Source organism: Myotis lucifugus, unplaced genomic scaffold (genome assembly GCF_000147115.1).
Source record: "Myotis lucifugus unplaced genomic scaffold, Myoluc2.0 scaffold_7800, whole genome shotgun sequence".
NCBI lineage: Eukaryota > Metazoa > Chordata > Mammalia > Chiroptera > Vespertilionidae > Myotis > Myotis lucifugus.
In genome coordinates, this window is record NW_005878848.1 from 1,157 (window position 1) to 7,387 (window position 6,231).

Below are 6,231 nucleotides of genomic sequence, written 5' to 3' on the forward strand. Positions count from 1 at the left end.
ATAGCTATTAAAAAAACATGTTTTTGAAGAATATTGAATGAATTGGGAAATGTTTGTCATACACTGAGATACAAAATTGCATATGCATCAGAATTATATTTTTTAGTTCTCTTTTAATCCTCACCCGAGGGTATGTTTTTATTTATTTTTAAAAAAATGTTCTTATTGATTTTTTTAGAGAGAGAGGAAGGGAGGAGAGAGAGATAAACATCGACTGGTTGCCTCCTGCAAGCATCCCGACCGGGGGTTGAACCCACAACCTGGGTATGTGTCCTGACCAGATGCATGCTCAACCCACTGAGCCACACTGGCCAGGGCAGAATATATTTTTATTGATTGATTGATTGATTGATTGGGAGAGAGAGAGATTGTTTGGCTGCCTCCCGCAACCCCCTATGGCAGTGGTCGGACCACTGCCCTATGGGGATCGAGCCCGTTGTAGGTGGGAATCGAACCTATGACTTTTGGTGCATGGAACAATCCTCAACAGGGCCACATGGGTGGTCAGGGCTGTTTTTGTACAATTATGTGTATGTTTGTATATTTATCATGAAAAAAATATATAAAACACTTAGAAGGAAATACAAACAAGTTAAAAGTTATTTCTGTTTTTTTGAATTATAAGTGATTTTTATTTTCTTCTTTCTTCCCTAGCATATTTGCCAAATTTCTATAATGAGTATATTTGTCTTTTTAATATATTTTTATTATCATGTGGCCCGGCTGGTGTGGCTGTGGTTGAGCATCAACATATGAAGCAGGTGGTCAGGGTTCCATTCCTGGTCAGGGCCCATGCCCGGGTTGTGGGCTTGATCCCAGTAGGGGGCGTGCAGGAGGCAGCCGATCCATGATTCTCTCTCATCATTGATGTTTCTACCTCTCTCTCCCTCTCCTTTCCTCTCTGAAATCAATAAAAATATATATTTTTAAAAAATTAATTAATAGCCCTGACTGGTTTGGCTCAGTGGATAGAGTGTCAGCCTGCGGACTGAAGGGTCCTGGGTTCGATTCCGGTCAAGGGCATGTACCTTGGTTGCGGGCACATCCCCAGTAGGGTGTGTGCAGGAGGCAGCTGATCGATGTTTCTCTCTCATCGATGTTTCTAACTCTCTATCCCTCTCCCTTCCTCTCTGTAAAAAAGCAATAAAATATATTTTTTAAAAAATTAATAAAAAAATAAGATTAATGTGAATGTTTCTAGAGAGGGAAAGCTACCTGTGAAATAGCTGCTTTCTGCAGTCCCTCTTAGTTCAACCCTGGGGTCCTGCCCTTTCCACTGGCCGATTCCAGTTGGGAGATTTAGTACGAAATGTGGGACATGAACTATTGCAGGAGCCACCGGTGATTCTTAAAATGTCTGTCTGGTCTGTCAATGAGAGAAACAGATCTTTATAATCACCTGCTAATCTCCCAGCAGTGACTCGGGTGAACACATCAATTGAGACGCTGAAGAGCGGTGTCTCATCCCCTATTCTCAGCTTTCAAGATTCCCCGGATTTCCAGAGATGGATATGAAACATCCTGGAAAGTCTGCGGCATGAATGCATGCTCACCCCCGCCCCCCTGGGGAAATCCTGAGGATTAATAAACCTTATAATAGCAAACCTTCCTTCCCATTCCAGCTCTGGGGGTGGGGGAGGGCGAGGGGGACAACTTCCGGGCTTCTGAGATGCCCAGGGAGACCTACGTAGACTGCTTCTCGTCAGAACAGCCCATTTCTCTCTCTCTAGTATGAATCGGGGGGCTCCCTTCCTGGGTTTGAGCTGGCCAGGGGATTTGGCTAAACCTTGGTGGCGCCTGACCGTGACTTTAGGCCTAACGTCTGCACCAGGTTCACAATGTATGCAATACGCCCTCATGCATTAATGTCCTATTACCTGCCTTTATTCCTCTGAATGCCAGGGCATCAGTGGACATTAGAGAAGTTAAAAAGATGTCAGAGAAGGAAGTGGGTCACCTGCCCAGACAGGGTGTCCCAGGGCGGCCACCTGTAAGAGAAAAAGACAATGAGGCCCTCGCTGGCTTGGCTCAGTGGATAGAGCGTCGGCCTGCGGACTGAAGGGTCCCGGGTTCGATTCTGGTCAAGGGCACATGCCCGGGGTTGCGGGCTCAATCCCCAGTGTGGGGCGTGCAGGAGGCAGCCGATCCATGATTCTCTCTCATCATTGATGTTTCTATCTCTCCTTCATCTCTGAAATTAATAATAATAAAAAAAAGATAATGGGGAGGAAAAGAGGACTGTCACTCTAATGGAAAGAAAAAACAAAGATGCTGAAGGAACGCCCAACTGGAACTGGCTGTGAATTCTGGCTTGGTGACACCACAGTTTAGTTTTCTGTGGCTCAGTCTCCTCATCTGTAAAATGATGGTTAGAATATGACATCCAGCCCTAACCGGTTTGGCTCAGTGGATAGAGCGTCGGCCTGCGGACTCAAGGGTCCCAGGTTCGACTCCGGTCAAGGGCATGTACCTTGGTTGCGGGCACATCCCCAATAGGGGGTGTGCAGGAGGCAGCTGATCGATGTTTCTCTCTCATCGATGTTTCTAACTCTATCCCTCTCCCTTCCTCTCTGTGAAAAATCAATAAAATATACTTGAAAAAAAACAAAAAAGAATATGACATCCACCTGGCACAAAGGTGACTGTATGTTTATCACAGTGGGTCCATAAAAGTGAAAAACTGGAAACGTCCCACAAGTACAACAATTTATTTAGATAAATTCCGACATGTGCGTGCCATGGAATAATATCACCCATGAAGAATGATAATGTGGCCTTAACCCAGCGGTTCTCAACCTGTGGGTCGCGACCCCTTTGGCGGTCGAAGGACCCTTTCACAGGGGTCGCCTAAGACCATCCTGCCTATCAGATATTGACATGACGATTCATCACAGTAGCAACATGACAGTGATGAAGTAGCCACGAAAATAATTTTATGGTTGGGTCACAACATGAGGAACTGTATTTAAAGGGCCAGAAGGTTGAGAACCACTGCCTTAACCGGTTTGGCTTGGTGGATAGAGCGTCGGCCTGTGGAATGAGGGGTCCAGGGTGCGATTCCGGTCAAGGGCATGTACCTTGGTTGCGGGCACATCCCCAGTAGGAGGTGTGCAGGAGGCAGCTGATCGATGTTTCTCTCTCATCGATGTTTCTAACTCTCTATCCCTTTCCTTTCCTCTCTATAAAAAAAAATCAATAAAATATATATATTTTTAAAAAGAATGATAATGTGGATGTTTACAGAGAGGGAAAGATACCTGTGACATATCACTGGGCGAAAGTGGTTGCAATTCAGTAGGTATAGGGTTATGTCATTTTTGTAAAAGTAACATTTACATGTATAGCCGCTCATTTGTTTAACCATTTAAATTTTTTCTACTATCTATTTTATTGATTTCAGAGAGGAAGGGAGAGGGAGAGAGAGGTAGAAACATCATTGCTGAGAGAGAATCATGGATCGGCTGCCTCCTGCACGCCCCACAGTGGGGGACCGAGCCCGCAACCCGGACATGTGCCCCGACTGGGAATCGAACCGTGACCTCCTGGGTCATAGGTCGACGCTCCACCCCTGAGCCACGTCGGCCGGGCAACAATATTTACTTTGTATAGTTTTATTATTATGTGCATTTCCACGTAAATACGTGGATAGAAAACGTCCAAGGATGTGTAATGGCTCCACGGGGGTGTCCTTTTCAGTTCTGCTTAGCTGATTTTCAAACTATTTCACAACGAACTTGTGTCCTAGAGAAATAACAGAAGCGTAAAATGTGTACAATGCAGAAACTGGAACACTGGTGCGCCTGGGTCCAGGGGGCCCTTAGCTGGTGTCAAGTTCATCTGCATGTTGCTTAGAGAATGAGGAACCCAAGCAAAGAACTAAGATTGAAATCAGGCTGCCAAGGAGTCTATAATCCCTCATGCCCCTCCCTCCTCCACAGTGTGAACGTCTGTGTCCGCTTCTCTCTCCACTGAGCAAACTCAGCCCCGTACCTGCTCCCAGGGGCCACTCTCTTCTGATTCCTAGGCGTCCTGCCGGAAGCCGGTCCATCCTTGCTGCTTGACACAGTCGCCGCAGGAAAGAAACATCTGCACAGCATATGTTTCAAGGGACCTGGCATATATAGCATATTGTTCTTAATATGTTTGCTCTCCTTAGCACCATGTGTTTTAACCAAGGTCACCTCTCCGAGAAAGGTTGTTTCCCCAGGTGGGGATTTTTCCCTGAGGTTAGGGAGGGGATACAACCCCTTAACTAAGTGCCAGGCGGGTAGTTAATCACTTTAACTACAAACAATCACGCTTAAGCTACATAATCTTTACTCCCTGGAATGGAGATAAGAAACGCCCTAACCTTTGCAATAGAAATTGACAGGATTAAAATCGACTGGTATAAATACAGATGTAACAAGACAATAAACATCAGATCCTAACCAGAACTTGGCTGGAGATCCTGGCTAGAGGTCCTGACTAGGCTGCTGATCAACTGAAGGCTGTCTCCGTGTCATTCCTTCTTCGCCGACTCCGTCCACACCTTTGGGGACCCCTGGACCTGCTGAGGCCTGGCCTTTGTAGCCTGTCTCCACATTCCAGTCATGCTCCTGAGATGACGCCTGGGCCACCTTGATGAGACGGAGGTGTCCCCAATCCAGGCCACCTGTTGGGACACAGGGCATCTTTCAATGAATGTTTCTCCACAGCTTTTCTGGCATCGAGTTTCTGGCACGGTGAGTCATTCGGATCAGAATCTCATTTGTAGGTGGTTAAGGCACCTCCCTGATTTGTAAAACTAATGAATAGCCCGAGCAGGTTTGGCTCAGGGGATAGAGTGTCGGCCTGGGGGACCCTAAGGGTCCTGAGTTCGATTCTTTTTTTTTTTTTTTTTAATATATTTTATTGATTTTTTACAGAGAGGAAGGGAGAGAGAGATAGTTAGAAACATCGATGAGAGAGAAACATCGACCAGCTGCCTCCTGCACATCTCGTACTGGGGATGTGCCCGCAACCCAGGTACATGCCCTTGACCGGAATCGAACCTGGGACCTTTCAGTCCGCAGGCTGACGCTCTATCCACTGAGCCAAACCGGTTTCGGCCTGAGTTCAATTCTTGTCAAGGGCTTGGACCTCAGTTGTAGGTTCCTCCCTGGCCCGGACCCTAGTCAGGACCTTTGTAGGAGGCAAGCAATCGATGTGTTTCTCTCACATCGATGTTTCTCTCTGTCTCTTCCACCCTCCCTAAAAATCGATGGAAAAATATCCTCGGGCGAGGATTAACAAAACAAACAAGCAAAGAAACAAAACCCAAAAAAACACACTAATGAATAAAAGCCACCATGTACCACGCGATGCACGGGCTCATTTAGGCCTCACTTTAACCCTGTGAGACGGGTGTTTCCACCCCCGTTTTACAGAAGGGAAGACAGAGAAGCCAACTTGCCCGGAGATTTGCAGCAAGTACGCCTGGGCCCTTACACATAAGATGCTACCTCTGCAGCCCCCAGATCTCCTGACCCCCAATTTATAAGCGGGGGAAAGAGTCTAAGTTCTTTCCCGCGGCTGTTATGCACCCAAGTTCATGGAGTTAGCAAGTGGGAGAGGCTAAAATCTGACAATCTCCCGGATACCCGCCGCCCTCCTCCCCTGCGCCCTGTCACACTCCGTGCTCTCCCCTCCCCCACATGTGCCCGGACACTGCACTCACTCCCCACTCCCCCGCGTGCACTCCACCGGGCGGCACATACTTGTGGCAGTTCCAAGAATCTGTAAGAATGTGCTCTCTTGCCCTGGGGGCTTTGGACAGGCTGTGCCTTCCCATGCATTTGCCTGGCACAGGCCTACGCATCGAGATGTAGCCTCTTCCGGGAAGCCCTCCCTGACCACCCTCGTTGGGAGTCCTCTCTCTGGTGCTTTCCTCGGTTCATCTTTGCATGCATCACCTGGCACCGTGGATGCTGCTGTTTTCTTATTTCCCTGCGGGTCTGTAGGCCTAACTGAGGACCTTTTGCGCCCAGCTCAAGAGCAGGCACCCAGTTAGGTACTCAGTGAGCGTTTGTTAAATGAACGCTTGATCATCGGAGCTGTGCTCTGCTTTGTTTGAAGGGATACGACTTAGGTGCACGAATCTTGGAGGAACAGAAATGACACAAATGTGTCATCTCTATTAAGGGAGCGCAGTGATTAAAGGCTCTGGGGCTACGGAGGACTCAGGGAGCTAATATTTAGACGAAGAATCTC

At 47.5% G+C, this 6,231-nt stretch overlaps 1 long non-coding RNA gene across 1 annotated transcript; it reads right to left on the bottom strand.

Moving 5' to 3' along the window:
- Positions 1-3,678: 3,678 nt before the first annotated feature.
- On the bottom strand, positions 3,679-5,956 carry LOC111824816. The gene is made up of 4 exons (XR_002827891.1): positions 5,739-5,956; positions 4,432-4,654; positions 3,991-4,111; positions 3,679-3,741 (listed from the first exon to the last, which is right to left on the bottom strand). It is a non-coding gene; the product is annotated as an uncharacterized LOC111824816 (long non-coding RNA).
- Between the last annotated feature and the right edge of the window lie 275 nt (positions 5,957-6,231).